Source organism: Bombina bombina, chromosome 5 (assembly GCF_027579735.1).
Source record: "Bombina bombina isolate aBomBom1 chromosome 5, aBomBom1.pri, whole genome shotgun sequence".
In the NCBI taxonomy this organism is placed as follows: Eukaryota; Metazoa; Chordata; class Amphibia; order Anura; family Bombinatoridae; genus Bombina; species Bombina bombina.
In genome coordinates, this window is record NC_069503.1 from 250,195,820 (window position 1) to 250,222,603 (window position 26,784).

Sequence of the window (26,784 nt, forward strand, 5' to 3'; positions counted from 1 at the left end):
TCACTACAGGAAATAAGTTACCTGCACTGTGCACATCACTACAGGAAATAAGCTGACTGCCCTGTGCACATCACTACAGGAAATAAGTTACCTGCACTGTGCACATCACTACAGGAAATAAGCTGCCTGCACTGTGCACATCACTACAGGAAATAAGCTGCCTGCACTGTGCACATCACTACAGGAAATAAGTTACCTGCACTGTGCACATCACTACAGGAAATAAGCTGACTGCACTGTGCACATCACTACAGGAAATATGCTGCCTGCACTGTGCACATCACTACAGGAAATAAGTTACCTGCACTGTGCACATCACTACAGGAAATAAGCTGCCTGCACTGTGCATATCACTACAGGAAATAAGCTGACTGCACTGTGCACATCACTACAGGAAATAAGCTGTCTGCACTGTGCACATCACTACAGGAAATAAGCTGCCTGCACTGTGCAAATCACTACAGGAAATAAGCTGTCTGCACTGTGCACATCACTACAGGAAATAAGCTGCCTGCATTGTGCACATAACTACAGGAAATAAGCCTCATGCACTGTGCACATCACTACAGGAAATAAGCTGACTGCACTGTGCACATCACTACAGGAAATATGCTGCCTGCACTGTGCACATCACTACAGGAAATAAGTTACCTGCACTGTGCACATCACTACAGGAAATAAGCTGCCTGCACTGTGCATATCACTACAGGAAATAAGCTGTCTGCACTGTGCACATCACTACAGGAAATAAGCTGCCTGCACTGTGCAAATCACTACAGGAAATAAGCTGTCTGCACTGTGCACATTACTACAGGAAATAAGCTGTCTGCACTGTGCACATCACTACAGGAAATAAGCTGCCTGCACTGTGCACATCACTACAGGAAATGAGCTGCCTGCATTGTGCACATCACTACAGGAAATGAGCTGCCTGCATTGTGCACATCACTACAGGAAATAAGCTGTCTGCACTGTGCACATCACTACAGGAAATAAGCTGCCTGCATTGTGCACATCACTACAGGAAATAAGCTGCCTGCATTGTGCACAGCAATACAGGAAATAATCTGCCTGGATTGTGCACATCACTACAGGAAATAAGTTACCTGCACTGTGCACATCACTACAGGGAATGAGCTGCCTGCACTGTGCACATCACTACAGGAAAAAAGCTTCCTATATTGTGCACATAACTACAGGAAACATCCTTCAGGCGTATGCTGTCCGCATTCAGCGATGTCTGGCGGACATGATATGCTGCAGCATATCGTGTCCGCCAGGCATTGTTAAATCGGCCCCTAACCAGAGGTCAGACCTCTGGTTAAAAATAAAACGTTGTCCCAATTGCACCCAAAATAAGTACTTTAAAAAATATATAAAATATGAGCATCTGTCTCGAGTAGACTGTCCCTAAGTTTTTTGATCAAGTGCAATCCAAAATACTGCTGTAAAAATTCGCTCTTTTTGAGACCTGAAGTTAATCATTAAAATAGAACAGCACATAACTAAATGCAGAACTCCACTACAAGCTTAGTGCTTTAGAGATATCTGACATTAATTTTACTGCATGCCTCCTTAGAAGTCTATTGTGCCAGGGATTTAGAGCGCTTGCGCCAACAGGCAGATGGTAGTGCATCATAGACAATCACTCAAGCACTAAAAAAATACTCTGGAAACTATTAATTCACAATAGCACTAATATTTTTTTTTTTTTGCTTTTTAAATGCTTTATTGATACCAATTTTCAAAATTACAGAAATAAAAATACATTCTTCATTATTCACGTTTACAAATAATCTTCTTATAGTACCATATATAGTTACAATCTAAGTAGTACAAGATTTAACTATTATATCAAAGGTTAACATAATTTTCCTAACAGAAGACACCAATAAACTTATCATCTAGTGTCTTAGACATAACCTTCTTCTTATATTTAGTATATACAGAAAAAAAAAAATAAGAAAAAAGACCCAAATTTGTTAATCATAAATTATCCTCTCGCCCTTACTACCATCACAGAGAGATGGTGGTGGGGGGGGGGGGAGGGGAAGAGAAGAAAAAAAAAAACCCCAAAAAACCACACACTCCACTTTCCTTTCCTCTCTCTCTCTCTCTCTCTCTCTCTCTAACTCTTTTACCATCCACCCCAGCTTTGAGGGAATAATCCTGTTATAATATTAATCATAACATGTTCTGTATTCCTAAAAGGGGCTGTCAGTTGGATTTGTATATTCAGAGGTAACGATAGAATTAACTTTTTCCACTTCTTAAAAAAAACTTCTTCTAGCGGGCTAGATGGCTCTTGTGAATCGTATTGTTCTAACATGCACTGTTTAACTACTCCATTTTTACATGCCACCAATTTGGGGGCTTTCGCCCCTTTCCAGTCCTTCAGAATTAGATTTCTAGTTATAAAAATTATAGTATTAATTAAATCATTCTCTTTAACTCTATCTGAGTATTTTACTAGAAAAAAAACATGAAAGATTTGAATCTCAAATTGTATATCGAGCTTCCTCTTGATCCAATAGTTAATTTGTCTCCATAGTTGGTTTACTTTAGGGCAACTCCAAAAGTAGTGAGTAATATCTGCTTCCTCTGCACTACACTTCGGGTAAATTAAAGTAGTCCCGTACCATCTAGATAAGTTTCTATTAGTTATATAGACTTTCCTGATCAGCATTAAGTGTGATTGTCTCCAATTAGTTGGGACCCAATATTTATAGCTTAACTACAGGGATTGACCAATTTCTTTTGTCGTTAGATTTGGGAACTCTCTATGCCATTTATCTTTTATCACCTGCAAATGCTCTTCATTGTTAAATGAATTAATCACTTTGTAAATTATTGAGATTGATGTCTTGCCATTTTCATACAGCTTAATGACATTATCTAAAACCCCCATAGACCAATTGGGGTTATATTTAGTTTGTAAACTATTAATGAAGTGGCGTATTTGTAGGAAAGCAAAGAAATCTTTTTTCGGCAGATCGTAAATTCTAGCTAGATTTATGAATGAATTAACTGACAAGTCTCCTGACAGTAGTTGTCTAATAAACATTAAACCTTTCCTTTTCCACCGATGAAATACTATTTGTGACAGACCTGGATGGAATTCGGGATTACCACCAATGCTGAGTAAATTTGTACAATATGGGTTAACCTGTACTCTAAGACAAACCTGTTGCCACGCCTTTATAGTGTTGGTGAAAATTGTCATTTTTGCAATTCTCTTGTAGTGCATCATAGATAATCACTCAAGCACTAAAAAATACTCAGGAAACTATTAATTCACAATAGCACTAATATTTTTGCTGTCCTCTTGTAATCTAGGCCATATTGTTTTATGAATATAGAAAATCCCTTATCTGAGAAAGATGTCCCTTTAAAAGTTCACATAGATAATGAAATCAGGAATTCACTTCACTGACAAAAATATCACTCTATATATCATTGATTTGAAATATTAAAACTGGAACACTAACTTCATCTGTCTAATGATTAAAGTAGAAATATCTTTTTTTCTGTATAATTTATACCAATTTCACGATGACAAGATAATATCAGATACTTAAAAAGTGCAATTAATTCTGACTGTCCTTGCTAAGCCCACTAATGCTTGATCAGCTCAAGAAGTCAAAGCTATATAATAAAAGTCCATTAACTATTTAACTTCTCCTCCAAAAATTCTAAATTGATATACAACAAATTCGTTTTTTTTATATGCTTCAAAAGACTTGACATATGAAATTAGTATTGTAATGTCTAGCCGTCTAGAAAAATAATAGCTTTTTAGTTGTACTTTTAAACACTTTTTTGGGGTTTTTACCAAATGCTGTTTTTGTCTTTGATCAGAGAAATCACTTCCAATCTGTATCTTCAAAGTGCAGTGAGAGATAAGGAACAAACACTTAGCAAACCATTTTTAAGCCAGCAGAACATAAAAAAGGAGCTTCCAAAGATGAACAACTGCAGCCTATTATTTATCAGATATCGAGGAATTTATTGTGTTTGTAGCAGAAATGCCAGAGCTTCAAGAAAAGCAATTTAATTGACAATAGCTATCCTCTCTGATGTGAGACAGTTCTGGCGAGGTGTCCTGCTAATGATAAGATATGATTGTTTTAATAAAATGAAAAAGAAAGGCAATCTGAGATATAGTATGTTTGGCTCTAAATCAACTGAGAAGCAAAACTCTAAAACAAACAGTCTAAATTTTCCATTAGATAGGTGCCAACCGTGGGTGAGATTACATATGCGGAGCAGGCTTCAGCGTAACTGCTAAAACCCGCGTCGCCCGTAAATTCACCTCGCACATCAGGGAATCCAATAAACCCTGCCGGCAGTTCATAAACTGCCGTAAGTCAGATAAACTAGCGATGTCTAGAAATTTGCATAAATACAAATTTCTGGAAACGTCAGTGACTTACGGCAGCCTAAGAAAATAAAAAAATGTAAATTCTTCCGTAAAAGTCTAACCCACCTCCCAAAAATAAACCCAACAGGTAAAAACCGCTATATCTGCCATCACCCCCATATCGGAACTAATAATGTTTTATTAAAACAATCTAAGTAATTAAACTATTAACCCCAATCCACCATGCCCCCACATCACAATCTAACTAATAAGTGTATTAACCCCTAATCTGCCATTCACCCACAACGCCAACTACCTAATTACACTATTAACCCCTAATCCGCCAACCCCCCACATCCCAAACTACCTAATAAAACTATTAGCCCCAATCTGCCATTCGCCCACATCGCAATCTATCTAATAAAACTATTAACCCCTAATCCGCCAACCCCCCACAACACAAAGTACCTATCAAAACTATTAACCCCTAAACTGCCAACCCCCACAACGCATTAAACCTAATTAACCTATTAAACCCTAAACCACCAATCCCCCACAACGCAAATAACTAATTAAATTACTAAGACCCCTAACCTAACACCCCCTAAATTAATGCCAATTACCTAAAATTAAAAAATACTAAATTAAAATGAAAAATCTAACCTTACTTTAAAAAGAAAAAAAAACTAAGTTTAAATAATTCTAAAATTACAAAAAATACAAAAGTCTAACATTACAGAAAATAAACCAAATTATCAAAAATTAAAAAAAATAAACCTAATCCCTATGAAAATAAAAAGCCCCCCTAAAATAAAAACACCCCTAATCTAATTTACCAATAGCCCTTAAAAGAGCCTTTTGTAGGGCATTGCCCTAAGTTAAACAGCTTTTTTACCTCTAAAAAATACTAAGTCCCTCCCTAACAGTAAAACGCCCCACCCACCAAGCCCCCCCAAAATAAAAAAGACCTAACACTAAAAAACCCTAAACTACCCATTGCCCCTAAAGGGGCATTTGTATGGGCATTGGCCTTAAAAGGGCATTCAGCTCTTTTACTGCCCTTAAAAGCGCATTCAGCGTTCATTCAAGCATGGAGGATGCTCTTCGTAGGATTGCCGTCGTACACTGACTATTGAATGCAAGGTATGCGTTTACATATGGTGTACCTTGCATTCCTATTGGCTGAAAAAAATCAAATCAGCCAATAGGATGAGAGCTACTCAAATCCTATTGGCTGATTTGAATTATCCAATAGGATTTGAGCTACTGAAATCCTATTGGCTAATTTGCATTTTTTCAGCCAATAGGAATGCAAGTTACCCCATATTTAAATGTGTACCTTGCATTCAATAGTCAGTGTACGGCGTGTTCGTACGAAGAGGATCCTCCATGCATCATGGCTCTGCGGTCGCCAGTCCTGGTCCGTGGTCATCTCCACTCCGTGCCAGCTTGGTCCTGGATGAAGAAAGAAGAGGTCCCCGCTTGAAAGAAGACTTCACCGCTGGACTTCAGGAACCGTGAGTACTTATTTGGGGGTTAGATTTAGTCTTATTTTTTTGTTCGTTTGTTTTTTTATTTTATTTTTCAGATTAGGGATTTCATGGGCACTTGGAAAAGAGCTGAATTCCCTTTTAAAGGCAGTAAAAGAGCTGAATGCCCTTTTAAGGCCAATACCTATACAAATGCCCCTTTGAGTTTTTTAGTGTTAGTTTTTTTCTTATTTTGTGGGGGTTTGGTGGGTGGGGGTTTTACTGTTAGGGGGGTATTTTTTAGAGGTAAAAGAGCTGTTTAACTTAGGGCAATGCCCTACAAAATGCCCTTTAAGGCTATTTGTAGTTTAGATTAGATTAGGGGGTGTTTTTATTTGAGGGGGCTTTTTTATTTTCATAGGTACTAGGTTTATTTTTTTTATTTTTGATAATTTGGTTTATTATTTTCTGTAATGTTAGACTTTTTAATTTTTTTTTGTAATTTTAGATTAATTTAATCTTAGTATTCTTTATTTTTAAAGTAATGTTAGTTTTCTTATTTTAATTGTAAATTAGTATTTTTTAATTTTATGTAATGGGGTTAATTTAGGGGGTGCTAGGTTAGGGGGCTTGGTATTTTAATTAGTTATTTGCGTTGTGGGGGTTGGCGGATTAGGAGTTAATAGGTTAATTAAGTTTATTTTAGGGGTTAATAGTTTTAATATGTATTTTGAGATGTGGGTGAATGGCGGATTAGGGGTTAATAGTTTATTAAGGTATATTGCGTTGTGAGGTGATGGTGGTTTAGGGGTTAATCACTTTATTAGGTATATAGCATTGTGGGGGGTTGGTGGATTAGGGGTTAATATACTTTATTAGTTATTGCGGTGGGGGTTGGCGATTGACAGGTAGATAGATATTGCGCATGCGTTAGGTGTTAGTTATTATTTTCAGGGAGTTATGGTGTTCACATTTTCAGTGCAAGGCTTGCTGCGTCTGCCTATGTGTGGCGAGGTGAAAATGGAGTATAATTTCTCAATTTTCGCTGCATAAGTCCTTTCGCTTAATATGTGATATAATACCAACTTGCAACAAGGTTCTATGTTAGCTTATGGGAGTAAAAATAGTGGGTGACGGGTGGAATATATGCGCTGCATTTATATGCGGTGCCGTATCTATGATAGCAAAACCTCCTCTGAGGCGGCGTACAGCAATCCGCCCGATTGCATATGATCGGGTTGATTGACACCCCCTGCTAGCGGCCGATTGGCTGCGAATCTGCAGGGGGCGGAATTGCACAAGCAGTTCACCAGAACTGCTTGTGCAATGATAAATGACGACAGCGAATGCTGTCGGCATTTATCGATGTGCGGCAGACATGATCCGCTACAGCGGACCATGTCCACTGGCACTTTAATAAATCGGCCCCTATGTGTTATTACAATGCATTTTTATTATGTATGTGTTGATTATGCAAGTTGTCTGTATTTATTGGCCCTTTAATGTGCTGTGTATTATTCAGATATGGCAACTTGATGAGACTGATAATTTAATAGATACATCAAATCTGGTTAAATGAGAAGTTATTAAGGCTTTCTTTTTCACCAATTAATTATATTGTAACACTGAATCATAAGTAATGCATGTGGACATTAAATACTGTGTCTAAGAGTTTATAAGCATAAAATGAAACATTCTACTGTAAAGTCTCATATTTGAAATTAAATGAACAAAGTGTAGGTTGTATGTCTTTATCTAGAACAGTACAGAAAAAATGTCATACATGGGGATTCACCAATTGCAAATTGCATGTGTTTATGCCAACTGTATTGCACTCTACTAACTACGTTTATGCAGTCTCACGGTGCCAACTGCGTTTATGTAAGCTCACTGTGCCAACTGTGTTTATGCAATCCAAAACCGTTTATGCAGTCTTACTGTGCAACTGCGTTTATGTAATCTCACAGTGCCAACCGCGTTTATGTAATCTTACTGTGCAACCGCTTTTATGCAGTCTCTGTGTGCAACCGCATATATGCAATCTCACAGTGCCAACCACGTTTATGCAATCTCATTTTGCAACCGTGTTTATGCAGTCTCACTGTGCAACTGTGTTTATGTAATCTCATGGTGGCAACCACGTTTATGTAATCTTACTGTGCAACCTCGTTTATGCAGTCTCAGTGTGCAACCGTGTTTATGCAGACTCACTGTGCCAACCGCGTTTATGCAATCTCACGGTGTCAATCGCGTTTATGCAATCCTGTTTGGTACAGTGAGATTGCATAAACAGGGTTGGTAGAGTGGCATCCAGTCTGCATAAACTTGGATGATAGAGTGCAAAACAGTTTGTATAAACATGGTTGGTACAGTGATAAAGAACAGGCTCATTAGTTTTAATGGTAGAAACAGTTCCTTTTTACAAAATATGTTTTACAGCATGAAAAATATTTCAAAATGCACTATTTTGACTGGGAAAAGTCACTGAGATTTTGTATGCAATATATTAATATCTGGCACTGTTAATCTTGTTTTTAAACCAAAAGCATGCAATAATAAAAAAATAATAACTTTTTTTTTTTAACGAAAAAACAAACTTATAAAAATGTTTGATCATCATTTTTACAGTATAATGTATATAAATCATACGTCATAGACACATGTGCTGTATACCGATATTGCCCAGCTCAAATGGATAAAAACATAAATTATGCTTACCTGATAATTTTATTTCCATCGTGGGGAGGAGATTCCACTTCTTCATTCATTACTTGTGGGAATTAAGAACCTGGCCACAAGGAGGAGGCAAAGACACCCCAGCCAAAGGCTTAAATATCTCCCCCACTCCCCTCATCCCCCAGTCATTCTGCCAAGGGAACAAGGAACAGTAGGAGAAATATTAGGGTATAAATGGTGCCAGAAGAATAGATTAAATGTAGGTCCGCCCATCGGAGAAATGGGTTGGGGTCGTGGACTCCCCTCCACATGATGGAAATAAAATTATCAGGTAAGCATAATTTATGTTTTCAATCTAAAGGGGAGGAGAGTCTACGGCGTCATTCATTACTTGTGGGAAACATATACCCAAGCTCTTAGAGGACACTGAATGAAACCGGGAGGGTAACCACAGCCTGTAGAACCTTTCTCCCAAAAACAGCTTCCGCAGAAGCAAAAACGTAAAATTTGTAAAACTTAGTGAAGGTATGCAAGGAGGACCAGGTAGCCGCCTTGCAAATCTGCTCCATAGAAGCCTCATTCTTGAAGGCCCAAGACAAAGCCACAGCTCTAGTTGAATGAGGCGTGATCCTCTGAGGAGGCTTATGTCCTGCTGTCTCATAGGCCAAACGGATCAAGCTCCTCATCCAAAAAGACAAAGAAGTAGAAGACGCCCTCTGACCCCTGCGCTTCCCTGAATACACGTCAAAAAGTGACTTAGATTGTCTGAAATCCTTTGTGGCCTGAAGATAGAATTTCAAAGCCCGAACCACATCCAGATTATGAAGTAACCTCTCCTTAGGAGAAGAAGGGTTAGGACATAAAGAAGGAACCACTATCACCTGATGTTACGGTTAGACACCACCTTGGGGAGAAACCCCAAGCCTGTGAGAAAAACAGCCTTATCCACATGAAACACCAGATAAGAGGGCTCATATTGCAAGGCCGCCAGCTCAGAAAACTCTGCATGCCGAAGCAATGGCCAACTGAAAGAGAACATTCCATGAGAGAAGTTTTATGTCAAGAGAATGCATAGGTTCAAACAGATTCTTCTGCAAAACCCTGAGTACCAAGTTTAAGCTCCAAGGTGGAGCGGTCTGCCTAAAAACAGGTCTAATTCGAGACAGAGCCTGAACAAAAGTTTGGACGTCAGGGAGATCAGCGAGTCTCTTGTGCAACAGAAATGATAAGGCCAAAATTTGTCCCTTTAGGGAACTAGCGGCGAGAACCTTCTCCAGACCCTCTTGGTAAAAGACAAAATCCTGAATACCCTCACCCAGTGCCAAGGGTAGCCATGACTCTCACACCAGGACAAGTAAGTCTTCCACACCTTATGATAGATGCAATGTCAATCACATTTTCAGAAAAACCCCTTTTTGCCAAAACTAAACGTTCAATCTCCATGCAGTCAGCCTCAGAGAATCGAGATTTTGATGTTGAAAAGGGAACCTGATCCAGCAAATCCCTGCAACAGGGTAACCTCCACGGCGGAGAGGATGACACCCCACCATACCACGTCATCCTCGGCCACGAAGGAGCAATCAGAATGGAGGATACTCCCTCCTGCTTTATACGAGCCACTACACGAGGAAGAATCAGTAACAGAAGAAATATGTTTAATAGACCGAACCCCCAAGGCATCACCAATGCATCTATAAGCTCTGCTTTGGAGAAGCTTGCAATTCAACCTTGACGCCATAAGATCGATCTCCAGTGTCCCCCATCTGAGACAGATCTCCGCAAACACTTCAGGGTGAAGAGACCATTCCCCCGGATGAAAAGTCTGCCTGCTGAGAAAATCCACTTCCCAGTTGTCGTCACCCAGTATGTGGATCGCAGAGAGCAAACAGTTGTGGGTCTCCGCCCACTCCAGGATCCGAGACACCTCCCTCATTGCCAGGGAGCTCCTCGTGCCCCCTGGTGGTTGATGTAAGCCAACGAGTTAATATTGTCCGTCTGAAATCTGATAAAGCTGCAGTCCCCCAGACAAGGCCACGCCTTCAGAGCATTGTATATCACTCGAAGCTCCAGAATATTTATTGGAAGAAGAGCCTCTAAATGATACTACTTCCACTGTGCCCTCCTGGCACCCCAAACAGCTCCCCATACCGCCAGACTCGCGCCTGTGTTAACACTCTCCCAGGATGGTCTCAGGAAGGATGTCCCCAAGGACAGGTGATCCGGGCGGATCCAGGAGAGGGAAAGCCAAGTCCTCGCATCCATGTATATCGGCTGCGACAGATCGGAATGTTCGCCGTTCCACTGTCTCAACATGCACAATTGAAGAGGTCTGAGATGAAACCTGGTGAATGGAATGATGTCCATGCTGGAGACTATGAGCCCAATCATCTCCAAGCACTGAGCTACAGATGGACTCACTGTAGACTGGAAGGCAAGACAGGTAGAAGCCATCTTTGTGTGTTACTTGTCCGTGAGAAAGATCTTCATGGACACGGAATCTATGATTGTGTCCAAGAACTCCACCCTGGTACTGGGAACAAGAAAACTCTTCTCGAGATTGATCTTCCAGCTGTGAGATTGAAGTAACTGCAGCAGGACCCTGGTGTGGGCCTCTGCCAGATGGTATGGCGGCCCCTGAACCAGAATGTCGTCCAGGTAGGGTGCCACCGCAATGCCCTGGGATCTGGCTACTGCTAGAAGGGCCCCCAGAACCTTCTTGAAGACTCTCGGGGTTGTCGCCAGACCGAAGTGAAGAGCCATGAACTGGAAATGCTGATCCAGAAAGGCAAATCTGAGGAACCTGAAATAGTCCCTGTGAATCGGAACATGAAGGTAGGCATCCTTCAAGTCTATAGAGGTCATTAGCTGCCCCTCTTGAAGTAGGGGCAGAATGAATCTGATCGTTTCCATTTTGAACGATGGAACGGACAGGAACTTGTTTAAACATTTGAGGTCCAGAATCGGGCGAAACTTTTTTTGGGACAACTAACAAATTGGAGTAATACCCTAGACCCCATTCTGCCTGGGGTACTGGTAGAATAACCCCTAGAGTGGAGAGATCCTGCACACAACCCAGAAAGGCCTCTCTTTTTTCCGGCCTTGAAGACAGGTTTGACAGAAGGAATCTACCCCTGGGCGGAGAGGACTTGAACCCTATCCTGTAACCCTGGGCAACTATCTCCAGAACCTAGGGGTCCTGAACGTCCTACAACCAGGCATCTAAGAACAGAGACAATCTGCCGCCCACTCGGTCTGCAGACCAGTGGGAGGCCACCCCTTCATGCGGACTTAGTCTTGGCGGGCTTCTTGTGCCATTTAGACTTGTTCCAAGTTTGAGCAGACTTCCAGGAACAGTTGGTTTGGTCCGCTTTTGCGGTGGGCTGTTGGCGTAGCGCCTTATCCCTACGAAAGGGACGAAAATTAGCACTCTTAGGTTTCGCCTTCTTATCCTGGGGAAGGAAGGCACCCTTGTCTCCTGTAACCGTGGATTTGATAGAGTCTAGACCTGGGCCGAACAGAATCTTGCCCTTAAAAGTCAAAGACAGCAGCCTCGTCTTAGAGGTCACGTCCGCCGACCACGATTTTAGCCACAGAGCCCTGCGTGCTAGAACCGAAAAACCTGATACCTTCAGCATTCAGGGGATAATTTGCATATTAGTGTCACGAATGAAGGAATTGGCCACCTTCTATTCCTGTACCTCCTCGAAAGAGGGTTCACCCTCAATCATATCAAATAAGGCATTGCAACAATATGACGCAAATCCAGCAACCACAGCGACTGCCGCTGCCGGTTGAAAAACAAACCCTGTGTGTTGAAACATCTTTCGTAACATGTTTTCTAACTTTTTATCCATAGGATCCTTGAAAGAAGAACTATCCTCTAAAGGGATCGTCATGCACTTAGCGAGCGTGAAGATGTTTGTCATCTTGACTGGGACCACCCTGTCCTCGTAAACCTTACCCAACTTAGAAATGGAGGGCTCTTCTGTAAGCTTGGGTTCCAGAACCTCTAAAGTAGCCATAACTTGCTTTAATAAAAAACGCAAGATCTCCATCTTAAACCTAAAGCCGGACTCCTCCACTGCTGGAGGTTTAGATGACACGGACTCCAACCCCAAAAGAGCCCCTTCCAAAGTGTCAGACGGGGCTTCGTCATCGTACCACCCTACTGGGGCATCCGTCAGAGACAAATCCTGGGTCGGGCCGCTATGAAAAGCTCTACGCTTGCGCTTAACAGAAAGCAGCAAAGCATGGATCACTTTAGCGACTCAAGCTGATCCGTGAAATCGGGCGGCCAAGCAATCTCCCCCGAAGGGGTAACAGTCGGCCCTGGGGTGCTGCATGTGGGATAGGGGACGCCACTGGGGAACACACCTCACGGGATGGAGATCCCTCAGAGGTGGACGGCTCATTAGTGCTAGACATTCTCTTATGTTTGGAAGTTATAGCCATCTCAAGGCATGTGAAACAGTTGCGTAGGCTGGTCTACCAAAACCTCACAATAAACACAGGTATAGGACTTAGTTAAAGAGGGAGTACCCTCTAACGTGTCATAAACCTCCATAGATTTTAGAAAAAAAACATAATTTATGTAAGAACTTACCTGATAAATTCATTTCTTTCATATTGGCAAGAGTCCATGAGCTAGTGACGATATACAATCCTACCAGGAGGGGCAAAGTTTCCCAAACCTCAAAATGCCTATAAATACACCCCTCACCACACCCACAATTCAGTTTAACGAATACTTTTTACTAGCCTTTTAAGTTTTTTAGCGCTTACTCTCTCCCCAATTTACTCAGTTTAACAAATAGCCAGGAAGTGGGGTGATAAAGAAAGGAGTAAAAAGCATCAACAAAGGAATTTGGAAATAATTGTGCTTTATACAAAAAAATCATAACCACCATAAAAAGGGGTGGGCCTCATGGACTCTTGCCAATATAAAATAAATGAATTTATCAGGTAAGTTCTTACATAAATTATGTTTTCTTTCATGTAATTGGGAAAAGTCCATGAGCTAGTGACATATGGGATAGCAATACCCAAGATGTGGAACTCCACGGAAGAGTCACTAGAGAGGGAGGGATAAAAATTAAAAACAGACATTTTCCGCTGAAAAAAATAATCCACAACCCAAAATATAAATTAATTCTCATAAATGTGAGGAAAAAACTTAAATCAAAAGCAGTAAAATCAAACTGAAACTGCTGCCCGAAGAACTTTTCTACCAACAACTGCTTCCGAAGAAGCAAATACATCAAATTGGTAGAATTTAGTAAATGTATGCAAAGAAGACCAAGTGGCAGCTTTTCAAATCTGATCAACTGAAGCTTCATTCTTAAAAGCCCAGGAAGTGGAAACTGATGTAGTAGAATGAGCTGTAATTCTCTGAGGCGGGGCTTGACCCGACTCCAAATAGGCTTGATGAATCAAAAGTTTTTACCATGAAGCCAAGGAAACGGCAGAAGCCTTCTGACCTTTCCTGGAACCAGAAAAGATAACAAATAGACTGAAATCTTTAGTAGCTTCAACATAATATTTCAAATATCTCACCACATCCAAAGAATGTAAAGATCTTTCCAAAGAATTCTTAGTATTAGGACACAAAGAAGGAACAACAATTTCTCTATTAATGTTATTAGAATTTACAACCATACGGCTAGATTACGAGTTTTGCGTTAGAGGCTATGCGGTGCTAACAAGCAGTTTTTTCTCACCGCTCACTTACCTACAGTGCTGGTATTACAGGTTTTTACAAACCCGGCGTTAAAAGGCAAGAAGTGAGCGTTGAGCAAAATTGTGCTCCATACCGCACTCCAATACCAGCGCTGCTTAAGTCAGTGGTGAGATGGTTGTACGTGCTTGTGCATTATTTCCCCATAGGGATCAACGGGGAGAGCCGGCTGAGAAAAAGTCTAACACATGCAAAAGAGCAGCGTAAAACTCAGTAACGCAGCCCCATTGATTCCTATGGGGAAATAAAATTTGTGTTTATACCTAACACCCTAACATGAACCCTGAGTCTAAACACCCCTAATCTTATACTTTTTAACCCCTAATCTGCCACCCCCGACATCTACATTATATTTATTAACCCCTAATCTTCCGCTCCGGACACCGCAACCACATACATTATACTTATTAACCCTAATCTGCTGCCCCAAACATCGCCGAAACCTACATTATATTTATTAACCCCTAATCTGCCACCCCAATGTCGCCGCAACCTAGCTACATTTATTAACCCCTAATCTGCCACCCCCAACGTCACTGCCACTATAATAAACATATTAACCCCTAAACCGCCGCACTCCCGCCTCGCAAACATTAGTTAAATATTAACCCCTAATCTGCCGGCCCTAACATTACTTAAATATAATTACAATAAATCTAAATAAAAATTAATATTATTACCTAAATTATTCCTATTTAAAACGAAATACTTACCTATAAAATATATCCTAAGCTAGCTACAATATAACTAATAGTTACATTGTATCTAGCTTAGGGTTTATTTTTATTTTACAGGCAAGTTTGTATTTATTTTAACTGGGTACAATAGTTATTAAATAGTTATTAACTATTTAATAACTACATAGTTAAAATAAATACAAAAGTACTTGTAAAATAAAACCTAACCTAAGTTACAATAACACTTAACCTAACCCTACAATTAAATAAATTAACTAAATTAAAAATAATTAAATAAATTAAATTAGCTAAAGTACAAAAACCCCCCACTAAATTACAGAAAATAATATACAAATTACAAGATATTTAAACTAATTACACCTAATCTAATAGCCCTATCAAAATAAAAAAGCCCCGCCAAAATAAAAAAAAAAACCCTAGCCTAAACTATCAAAAGCCCTTAAAAGGGCCTTTTTTTCAGGGCATTGCCCCAAAGTAATCAGCTCTTTTACCTGTAAAAAAAAATACAACCCCCCCAACAGTAAAACACACCACCCACACAACTAACCCCCCAAATAAAATCCTAACTAAAAAAAAACTAAGCTCCCCATTGCCCTGAAAAGGGCATTTGGATGGGCATTGCGCTTAAAAGGGCAGTTAGCTCTTTTGCGGCCCAAACCCTAATATAAAAAATAAAACCCACCCAATACACCCTTAAAAAAACCTAACACTATCCCCCTGAAGATCGACTTACTGTTCTGAAGACCGGACATCCATCCTCAAGGAAGCGGCAGAAGTCTTCATCCAACCGGGCCGAAGTTGTCAACGAAGCCGGTAGAAGTCTTCATCCAAGCCGGGCGAAGTGGTCCTCCAGACGGGCAGAAGTCTTCATCCAGATGGCATCTTCTATCTTCATCCATCCGACGCAGAGCGGCTCCATCTTCAAGACATCCAACGTGGAGCATCCTCTTCATCCGGAGTCTTCTTACTGAATGACTGTTCCTTTAAGTGACGTCATGCAAGATGGTGTCCCTTAGATTCCGATTGGCTGATAGAGTTCTATCAGCCAATCGGAATTAAGGTAGAAAAATCCTATTGGCTGATGTAATCAGCCAATCGGATTGAAGTTCAATCCTATTGGCTGATCCTATTGGCTGATCCAACCTTGAGATAGAAGGTCTGGGCTTAATGGAAGTGGCCAAGATTGGCAACTGGACATCCGAACAAGAGCCGCATACCAAAACCTGTGAGGCCATGCTGGAGCCACCAGCAGCACAAACGATTGCTCCATGATGATTTTGGAGATCACTCTTGGAAGAAGAACTAGAGGCGGGAAAATATAAGCAGGTTGATAACACCAAGGAAGTGTCAATGCACCCACTGCTTCCGCCTGAGGATCCCTGGACCTGGACAGCTACCTGGGAAGTTTTTTGTTTAGATGAGATGCCATCAGATCTATTTCTGGAAGCCCCCCATCTGAACAATTTGAGAAAACACATCTGGGTGGAGAGACCATTCTCCCGGATGTAAAGTCTGACGACTGAGGTAATCCGCTTCCAAATTGTCTATACCTGGAATATGAATCGCAGAAATTAGACAGGAGCTGGATTCCGCCCAAACAAGTATCCAAGATATTTCTTTCATAGCTTGAGGACTATGAGTCCCACCCTGATGATTGACATATGCCACAGTTGTGATATTGTCTGTCTGAAAACAAATGAACGGTTCACTCTTCAACAGAGGCCAAGACTGAAGGGCTCTGAAAATTGCACAGAGTTAAAAATATTGATTGGTAATCTCGCCTCTTGAGATTTCCAAACCCCTTGTGCTGTCAGAGATCCCCAAACAGCTCCCCAACCTGAAAGACTCGCATCTGTTGTGATCACAGTCCAGGTTGGACGAACGAAAGAGGCCTCTAAAATTATACAATGGTGATCTAACCACCAAGTCAGAGAAAGTCGAACACTGGGATTTAAGGATATTAGTTGTGATATCCTTGTATAATCCCTGCACCATTGGTTCAGCATACAAAGCTGGAGAGGTCTCATATGAAAATGAGCAAAGGGGATCGCGTCCGATGCTGCAGTCATGAGACCTAAAACTTCCATGCACATAGCTACTGAAGGGAATGACTGAGACTGAAGGTTCTGACAGGCAGCAACCAATTTCAAACGTCTCTTTTCTGTTAGAGACAAAGTCATCGACACTGAATCTATCTGGAAACCTAAAAATGTTACCTTTGTCTTAGGAATCAAAGAACTTTTTGGTAAATTGATCCTCCAACCATGTCTTCGAAGAAACAACACTAGTTGATTTGTGTGAGATTCTGCAGAACGTAAAGACTGAGCGAGTACCAAGATATCCAAATAAGGAAATACCCCAATACCCCGCTCTCTGATTACAAAGAGTAGGGCACCTAGAACCTTTGAAAAGATTCTTGGAGCTGTCGCTAGGCCAAAAGGAAGAGCAACAAATTGGTAATGCTTGTCTAGAAAAGAGAATCTCAGGAACTGATAGTGATCTGGATTAATCGGAATATGAAGATATGCATCCTGTAAGTCTATTGTGGACATATAATGCCATTGCTGAACAAAAGGCAGAATAGTCCTTATAGTCACCATTTTGAAAGTTGGTACTCTTACATATCGATTCAAAATCTTTAGATCCAAAACTGGTCTGAATGAATTCTCTTTCTTTGGGACAATGAAAAGATTTGAATAAAACCCCAGACCCTGTTCCTGAAATGGAACTGGCATGATTACCCCTGATAACTCCAGGTCTGAAACACACTTCATGAAAGCCTGAGCCTTTACTGGGTTTGCTGGAATGCATGAGAGAAAACATCTTCTCACAGGCGGTCTTACTCTAAATCCTATTCTGTACCCCTGAGAGACAATACTCTGAATCCAATGATTTTGGACCGAATTGATCCAAACATCTTTGAAAAATTTTAATCTGCCCCCTACCAGCTGAGCTGGAATGAGGGCCGCACCTTCATGCGGACTTGGGGGCTGGTCTTGATCTCTTAAATGGCTTGGATTTATTCCAATTTGAAGAAGGCTTCCAATTGGAAGCAGATTCCTTGGGGGAAGGATTAGGTTTCTGTTTCTTATTTTGTCGAAAGGAACGAAAACGGTTAGAAGCTTTAGATTTACCATTAGGTCTTTTATCCTGATGCAAAAAACTCCCTTCCCCCAGTGACAGTTGAAATTATCGAATCCAACTGAGAACCAAATAATTTATTACCATGGAAAGAAAGAGATAGCAATCTGGACTTAGAAGTCATATCAACATTCCAAGATTTGAGCCACAAAGCTCTTCTAGCTAAAATAGCTAAAGACATAGATTTAACATAAATTTTGATAATATCAAAAATGGCATTACAAATGAAATTATTAGCATGTTGAATCAACTTAACAATGCTAGACAAATCATGATCCGATACTTGTTGCACTAAAGTTTCCAACCAAAAAGTTGAAGCAGCTGCAACATCAGCCAAAGAAATTGCAGGCCTAAGAAGATGACCTGAATATAAATAAGCTTTCCTTAGATAAGATTCAAGTTTCCTATCTAAAGGATCTTTAAAAGAAGTACTATCTTCCGTAGGAATAGTAGTACGTTTAGCAAGAGTAGAGATAGCCCCATCAACTTTGGGGAACTTTTCCCAAAACTCCAATCTAACTGCTGGCAAAGGATAAAAAAATTTAAACCTTGAAGAAGGAATAAAAGAAGTATTAAGCCTATTCCATTCTTTAGAAATTATATCAGAAATAGCATCAGGAACTGGAAAAACCTCTGGAATAACCACAGGAGGTTTATAAAGTGAATTTAAACGTCTAATAGTTTTAATATCAAGAGGACTAGTTTCCCCCATATCTAATGTAATCAACACTTCTTTTAACAAAGAACGAATATACTCCATTTTAAATAAATAAGAGGATTTGTCAGTGTCAATATCTGAGGCAGGATCTTCTGAATCAGCTAGATCCTTGTCAGAGAAGGATAATTCAGTATATTGCTGGTCATTTGATATTTCATCACCCTTATGAGAAGTTTTAAAAGAACTTTTATGTTTATTAGAAGGCAGAATGGCAGACAAAGCCTTCTGAATAGAATCGGAAATAAATTATTTTAAATTTACAGGTATATCTTGTGCATTAGATGTTAAGGGAACAGCAACAGGTAATGAACTACTACTGATGGATACATTCTCTGCATGTAAAAGTTTATCATGACAACCATTACAAACCACAGCTGGAGGTATAACCCCCACAAGTTTACAACAAATGAACTTAGCTTTGGTAGAACTGTTATCAGGCCGCAGGGTTCCAACAGTGATTTCTGAGACAGGATCAGATTGAGACATCTTGCAAATGTAAGAGTAAAAAACAACATATAAAGCAAAATTATCAATTTCCTTATATGGCAGTTTCAGGAATGGGAAAAAATGCAAACAGCATAGCCCTCTTACATAGAAAAAAGGCAGGAGGCAAATAGAAATGGGGTCTTAAATATTGAAATATTTGGCGCCAAGTATGACGCACAACAATCAGAAAAATATTTTTTGGCACCAAAAACGTCCGGAAACGACACACTCGCGTCATAGATGATGCAATTTTGTGAAAGGACTTGGCGTCAACTAAGACGAATTTGCATCAACGAACCAAAATATCGCGCCAAGAATGACACAATAAACTCTGGCATTTTGCACCCTTGCGAGCCTAATTCTGCCCGCCAATTTAAAAGACAGTCAATTAGAAAAAAAGACTATACCCCAGGTAAGAAATACATTTTTCATAAAAAAGCATTTCCCAGATATGAAACTGACAGTCTGGAAAAGGAAATATACTGAAAACCTGAATCATGGCAAATATAAGTACAATACATATATTTAGAACTTTATATAAATACATAAAGTGCCAAACCATAGCTGAGAGTGTCTTAAGCAATGAAAACATACTTACCAAAACACACCCATCCACATATCCACATATTTAAGAGTTTATATATGTCTGTAAATACACATATAATTACATAAATATATATGTACACATATAAAGATATATATATATATTTATATATATATACACACATATACATACACACACATCTTTAGACATGTATATGTATGTATCTCAATGTAAACGCCCTTTGCCTGCCTTTTTTTCTGAGCTCTCATATCTTTGAGCCTTTATAGCTTTTTTGTGTGCAATATTTTTTATTGAATAATTTTATTAAATGGCGTTATTATCAGTGTAACTATAAGTTGTAATGTATTATTAATGTGTTTTGCGCAACTTTTATATTTCCCAAAACAGTTAACCAGAGCTCTGAAACTGCGGTAATCATTCTAGTGTAAATCGCAAATAAGCAAATACACCATGATATATATTGCCTTTTTATTGGAGTCTAAGCATTATTGTATATTTGATGATGATCATCTAGAAAATATAATTTTTGGAGGCTGTGAATCTTCTTGCAGAAAAACAACCCAGTTCTAATGGAGCATTTGATAAAGGTCAAAGAAGCAGCAAAAAACGTGATCCATCAAAAATAGGCAGACGAAAATGTGTAATTTTATTGGTAAATCAAGACCAGTGTGCTATTCAGTGCAATATGTTGTGGAAGACAAAGCGAAAGAAAGACGAATACGTCTTGTGGCTGTCAAGCAGTAACAATCTGCATGACTTGCTACGTGAATCATTGTCTTCTAATTGGCTTAGTGTTGAGCAGTGTGTTGGTGATTAATGTGATGCAGCTGCTAATATGAGTGACTGCAAGCTAGGATGAAGGAAGTCCTTTATTCATATATACATGTGTTGCTATGCTCAACCTGGCCATAGGAGATGGAAGAAGTGTGTGTGTTCAAGTGTAAGTCAGTTTGGACTTCATAATTCACTCTACCAACAAGTATCATTACAAAAAATTAAAAGAAATACAAAATATCCAACAGTAAGTTTAAAAAGGTCAAACTTATTTTTCTGTAGCTAAGGAACAATGATTGGCTAGAGGGCTCAACTACTATTAACATGGTTTCTCATACATAGTTATATTTCAAAATGTCTTTATTGAAATATGCATGTGCACACACTTACAGGGGTATACTGTTGTGAGGGCATAAAGTGTGTGCTCAAAATGCTGATTTTAATACGCACAATCTGTTATATAAGCCTATATAAGGGAAATAAACTTCCTGCTTGCAGGAGTCAACCAAGTAAACATAAAAAAAAACAATCACCTAGATTATGAGTTTTGCGTTATGGTGCGGTACGGCTTTTAATGCTGAAAAAATGGCCATTACACTGGAATGGCCAGGAACGCATATTACGAGTTGCGGCGGTATAGTTATTCCACAAGCATTTTAGTCTGTAACGCAACGTCCATTCCGCACTCAAAAAATGACGTTCTTGTGTGGGATTTTCATAGCACCGGTATTACAGGTTGTGTGGTCCGGCTAAAATGCTTGCATTACAGCCTATACCGACACGATCCATACCGCCATCTAAGAGCGGTAGTTATAGATTTTGTGAAACAATTTTTTTTCACAAAACTCATAAACTGTTACTAAGTACACTAACACCCATAAACTACCTATTAACACTTAAACCGCCACCCTCCCGCATCACAAACACTATATTAAACCTATTAACCCCTAATCTGCTGCCCACCCACATTGCGACTATTAAATAAAGTTATTAACCCCTAATCTGCCGCCCACCCACATTGCCAACATTATTTAAATATATTAACCAATAAACCGCCGCTCCCCGACATCGCTGACACTAATAAAAGTTATTAACCCCTAAACCGCCAGCCCCCCACATCGCCAAAACACTATAATAAAGTATTAACCCTTAAACCTCCGCCCCCCCCACATCATAACTACTAAACTAAACCTAATAACCCCTAGACCGCTGGTCCCCCACATTGCAAAACACAACATTAACCCCTAAACCCCCCTAACTTTAAATTAAAATTACAATATAACTATATTTAAATAAATAAAAACTTACCTGTGAAATAAAAATAAACCTAACGTTAAACTATACATTAACTTAACTATTCTAATAAAATAAAAAATACTACCAATTAAAAACATAAATTACAAATTTAAAAATACCTAACACTACGAAAAAATTAAAAAAGCACTAAATTACAAAAAATAAAAAAACACTAAGCTTAAAAAAAAATAAACAAAATGATCAAAAATAAAAACAATTACACCTAATCTTATAGCCCTATAAAAATAAAAAAGCCCCCCAAAATAAAAACACCCCCTAACCTACAATAAACTACCAAAAGCCCTTAAAAGGGCCTTTTATAGGGCATTGCCCTAAGATAAACAGTTCTTTTACCTGTAAAAAAATACAAAGTCTTCCCAACAGTTAAACCCACCACCCAACCAACCCCCCAAAAATAAAAAAAAAACCTAACTTTAAAAAATCCTAAACTACCCATTGCCCCTAAAGGGGCATTTGTATGGGCATTGCCCTTAAAAGGGCATTCAGCTCTTTTACATTGCCTTTAAAAGGGCATTCAGCACTTTTACAAGTGCCCATCCCTAATCTTAAAAAAAACCCACCCAACAACAAAAACCTAACACTAACCCCATAAAATCTACTCACAGTTCCTGAAGTCGGGACATCCATCTTCATCCAGGCGGCTAGAAGTCTTCATCCAGGCAGCGACACCTTCATCCATCTTGGGGACGTCTTCTATCTTCATCCCGGCGGCGTGGAGTGGAGATATCCTGGAAGACATCCTGCGCTGAGCGTCCTCTTCATACGGTCACCGCCGTACACTGAAGTTGAATGCAAGGTAGCCGTTTCAAAATGGTGTACTTTGCATTCCTATTGGCTGATTTAATTCTTCAAATTCAAATCAGTGAATAGGATGAGAGCTTCTGAAATCCTGAAGAATCAAATCAGATTTTTTTCTAACACTCTCTCCCCATTGATGTCTATGGGAGAAAGCATGCATGAGCACATCAAATCAGCCCTTGGATTTTGAGCGGTATGGAGCTTAATGCACCATAACGCACAGCACAAGGAGGCTTTTCAGTAACTCATAATTTCAGTGATATGGAGAGTGAAATAACGCAACTTTTTTGCCGTTAGTTTCGCACCCTGTTTAGCGCAAAACTCGCAATCTAGGCGAATGTTAGTTGCAGCATAATGAGAACTGGCATAGCCAAGGCAAGGTTAGTCATTTCAGCCTCTCTGGTTTGCAAATTATTCCCCTACCCAAATGTGGATGGGTGGCCAATAGGCCAGCTTACTGGGAGGCCCTTGAGGCTGGAGTGCCACCTAGTTGGTGGAGGGTCAAGGTTGTTATCTTAGGGAGGGTCCAGACCTGCTGAAAAGTTGTGGCCTTGCCATGAATGGTTTAATTTGTTTGCCAGCACCAAGGAGGGCCCTAGCAGGAAAATGCACACATTCCTTTAAGAACTAGAATTTGGGTGGGTTGGGCCCCACTCTTTTGATGTTGCATTTTCATTACCTTGACCCAATACTACTAGGATAACTTTGAGACCCTTGTTGCTTCCACCTTGTTTGCTGTAAAGAGATTAGTTGGCTAATAAGGGTGAGGGTAAAACACAAAAGGGAGAACACTTTGCATACATCAACAAATGGAAAAAGTAACATCTTAAACGGATAACTTTTAAGGAAAACTTTTCAGAAACATTGTTTTTATGATTTTTAATTTGTAATAAAATCTTCTTGTGTATGTATTCTGGTCACAAGGGCACAACATAAATATTATAACAAACAATACTTTTAAATAATAAAAGTACAATTGTGCACAGTATGCCCATCATGCGTAGATACAAAGGGCATTCAGATGGGTAAACAGAGGTGAGGATTAAAACAGATTGCAATAGGATTCTTTTTAACTCATGATTATTAGATCCCATTTAAAAACCTGATTATGGAAATGCCAGTACTGTTATTGACAATCATGAGAGAGTGAATTTGACTTAGAATCAAACATTAACAAAAAGAGACTGCTCCACACCATTTGTAGATATTGGGGTCCAGGTTATCATGTACTCAACACCAATACATATGTATATGAAGCTATACATATGTAAATGTGTGTCCTGTTCACTACAGTCTATACAATAGTGATCAATAGAGCTTTAATGAATCAATACCATGTATAAACTTCTATAATTTCTCCTGTGACCATTTTAGAGTGTTTATGCTCAAGATAATAGATGGTTCCCAACAAGTCTTAAGGTGTTGAGTTTGATCTCAAAAAGGTGTGGAAAAGTCTCTCGAAAATGGATTGTGATTGCAGAGAACTTTTTTGGCCCATTTTAAAAATAGGGCTTGTGAGGCACCAAAAACACTATTACAGGTGCAGGAAAAAACTAGAAACGCTCTATTTTGAATCAAATTGAAAAGTGGACTTTTAGGCTCAAAAAAAAAAAAAAAAAGAGCCGAAAAGGCCTCATTCAATAGATTGTGATTGACCCCTTTGTTAGGAAAAAACGTACTTACAGCTTTCATACAATCTAATATGTATGTTTATTTAAAATAAACAATAATTAGGACATACTGCACTACTACATTGCTGATATGAAATGACTGAGCCTTACTAAGTAAATGAAGAACTGTCTATTTAATTCAATCTGGGCATGTTTCCAATATCATTTCTCCTCTTAATATTTGATGCTTTTTTGGGCATGACCTGACCTGCAATTTTAAAAGAAATCTGAACAGCTGATTAAACAGTAGAAAAGACATTGTGTCTCCAAATAATTCACGTTTGCTGACATGAATAAAGGACCTTTAGTTTTACAGTGATTTTGTTAAGGAAAAATAGCAACATGTGACAAAATGAAAGTTATGTCATAGGAGCAAAAAATTAAACTGCAGTGAACAATAATGTATACTAATCAGTAGTGGTCATGTATAGAATGACTGATACATGCTGTCACTGATTGGATTGCCACACAGTATTTTACCAGCAAGTAATTTTCAAGGTTCAGATACAAATACCAAATAAAGATTATATCTAAAAATAAATGTATGTCTATGGTTAAACATTTTCTAAGTGTGGGGTAATTACTTTCTATTGAAAGTGATTGTCCCTTTAATGGTGAATATTGTAGAAAAATCAATTATTAGATAGTTTACCGTAAAATGAGTCCCTCCTTAATGTGTTCCCAATGATTAGTTATAATAGCTGCAGAATTTAAAATGTATGAGCAATTGTTCCTTTATGCTTCTTTTTGTAAATTAAACAGCTGGATTTGCTCTGAGAAACCACAACCCATCAAAGGGCTAGATTACGAGTTGTGCACTAACTGCTGAGCGCAAGTAATAAGGGCTATTTTGCAGCTCTTTGTGCACGTTGTAAGTAGAGCGCTTATTACGAGTTAAAAATAAATATGTTCGCTTGAGTGCAATCGAATTTAAAGGGAAAGGAAAGTCAAAATTAAACTTGTATGATTCAGATAGAGCATGTCATTTTAAGACAATTTTAAATTCACTTCTATTTTCAAATGTCCTTTGTTCTCTTGGTATTCCTTGCTGAAAAAGAAACATAAATATCCTACACTACTAGGCACTAGTTGCTGATCGGTGCCTGCACACATTGGTGTCTTGTGATTGGCTAACTAGATGCATTCAGCTAGCTGCCAGTAGTGCAATGCTGTTCCTTCCGCAAAGGATAAGAAGAGAATGCAGCAAATTTGCTAATAGAAATAAATTGGAAAGTAGTTGGAAACTGTGTGTTCTATCCGAAATAAGAAAGAAAATGTTAGGGTTTCCTGTCCCTAACATGAAGGGGTGAAGGGAAGAAGGGATGAATACAGTACCCTGAAACGTCACTGTAATAAAATTGTATTATACACTTGATAAGACCAGAGAGTGCTTAGTCTATTAGCTCTCTCTATATATACACACACACATATATATATATATATATATATATATATATATACTGTATGTACATATGTATTTGTGTTTTACTGTATATTTACTGTACATATTTAAAGTGACACTAAACCCAAATGTTTTCTTTCATGATTCAGATAGAGCATGCAATTTTAAGCAACTTTCTAATTTACTCATATTATAAATTTTTCTTCGCTCTTTTGCTATCTTTATTTAAAAAAATTGGTTTTTGGTTCAGGACTCTCGACAGCACTTTTTTATTGGTGGATGAATATATCCACCAATCAGCAAGAACAACCCAGGTTGTTCACCAAAAATGGGCTGGCATCTAAACTTACATTCTTGCATTTCAAATAAAGATACCAAGAGAATGAAGAAGATTTGCTAATAGGAGTAAATTAGAAAGTTGTTTAAAATTTCATGCTCTATCCGAATCACGAAAGAAAACATTTGGGTTCAGTGTCCCTTTAACATTCCAATGTGCTTCACTTACAGGATAATGTTCTTTTTATTGTAAATACATATTTCTATATATAACTATAGCTATATCTACTATACAGTATATATCTACTCCTACAGATATATAGGTAAAGATATGTATTTTAAATATATATTTATATGTGTGTGTATGTTTATTGTCTGGGCTTATTTCCCTTTGTTGCCCTCCCCCCCCCCCCCCTTGAAAAATGTCTACTTTCATAGTTACTAAATGTTATACATTTATATACTGTACTCATAACTAAGTGATAATATTACATATTACCAATATTTAAATTATAGAGAATTAGTACATTCTATTTTATAAAAGGCCAGGTATGTTTGTCTGATGAAGTCATGCTCAGTAGAGACTGCAGCGTGCGCGAGACAAACATACCTGGCTGTAAGGATCAGTGTCCGGCGATCAGTGACAGACTCTGTGCGTGTCCGACTGCGCAAGAAAGGGCGGGAGGCCTTAAGGATCAGT